General features: G+C 38.1%; 1 pseudogene; it reads left to right on the top strand.

Annotated features, from left to right (window-relative positions):
- The first annotated feature begins 755 nt into the window (after positions 1–755).
- Positions 756–1,291, top strand: LOC102841281 (annotated as a pseudogene).
- The last annotated feature ends 201 nt before the right edge of the window (positions 1,292–1,492 follow it).

The following is a 1,492-nucleotide window of genomic DNA, read 5'->3' as shown; positions in this document are numbered from 1 at the left end:
CCTATGGGTAAGAATTGACTTGACAGCACTTAACAACAACAACATGGTCTTGCTATAAATGCTTTTTAGTTCCAGAAGGTTTTGGTCAGTTCTACACTCATGTCATCTGCGAAAAAAGATAGGTTTATTTCTTCCTTCCCAATTTGTAGATAAAATCTCAAGCAGGAAAAACAGCACAAACAAAATCAGAGGAGCCAGATATTCATGACACATTTGGAGGGATACTGAGTAGAGAAGTTGGGCAGAAGTGAAGACTCTAAGAAAGGCCACAGCCAGAGGACTCCCATGCTTTCTCAAAGGAAGTCCTTAATGGCCTATCAGAAATCACATAACCATGATGTATTCTTCCTGAATGTCAATTTCCTTGGAGCTTTGAAAATAATATTAAGTCTTTTATTGGCTTTAAACATTTTCATAATCATGTAAATATTGGCATATTTTAATACAAAAAGATACACATCCATGACTTTTTAGGATGAAAAGACTTTAAAGAGTGTCACTCACAAGATATAAGATTAAGATACAACTGTCAACTGTATATCCTGTACTCTCTAGAAATTCATCTTCTTCTCTTCTATCACTGGAAAAATCGAGAAGTACTAAAGATTTTACCCAAAGAAGTTGAAATGATGAAAGCAATTTTCATCTCTGTTAACCTAGTGGTGGGGTGAAGTATGGATCTAAGAAGCATGAGATTGGAGGCCACACACATTAGGAAACTATTTCCAAAATCCTATGGTTAGACGGCGGGGAAAATGGCGGGCAACAAGGCCCGAGAGGAGAAACCGAGAATCCACAACGAGCTGGAGTCGCTGGAAGACCTGAAAATGCAGAAGAAAAACCTGTGAAAACTAAGACTGTGTCTTCCAGTAATGGATGGGAAAGTTCAGATCGCAGCGCCGAGAAGCGATCAGCTGAAGAAGAAATTGAAGACGTCCCAACAAAGCCTACAAAGATCTCCAAGTTTGGATTTGCCATAGGTAGTCATATGACAAAGAAAGCATCAGCCATATCCATCAAACTGGGATCCAGTAAGCCTAATGAAACAGTTCCAACTCTTGCTCCAAAATCCCTTTCAGTAGCAGCAGCTTTTAATGAAGATGAAGACAGTGCTCCAGAGGAAATGCCTCCAAAAGCGAAGATGAGGATGAAGAATACTGGCAGGGATACACCAACTTCAGCAGGACCAAACTTCTTCAACAAAGGAAAGCATGAGTTTTCTGATAACCAAAAGCTATGGGAGCGAAATATAAAATCTCATTTCGGAAATGTTCATGACCAAGACAATTAAATGATGTGTTTTATGATTTGGGGTGTGGGGTGGGTGTAAAGTTCAAAGGACATTTTCCTTTTTTAAAGAATGGCATAAGACTATCTTTGGAACGGCTTTTTTTTTCTTTCTTTCTTTCTTTCTTAATTAAAGATGGAGTGGTACACTAATAAATGAGAGTTTGAAATTAGAGGTAATTTATGTTTTATATGCAGATTTCAA

Source organism: Chrysochloris asiatica, unplaced genomic scaffold (assembly GCF_000296735.1).
Source record: "Chrysochloris asiatica unplaced genomic scaffold, ChrAsi1.0 scaffold00207, whole genome shotgun sequence".
Classification (NCBI taxonomy): Eukaryota; Metazoa; Chordata; class Mammalia; order Afrosoricida; family Chrysochloridae; genus Chrysochloris; species Chrysochloris asiatica.
The sequence above is the reverse complement of the archived record's forward strand: the minus strand, read 5'-3'. Positions and strand labels throughout refer to the sequence as shown.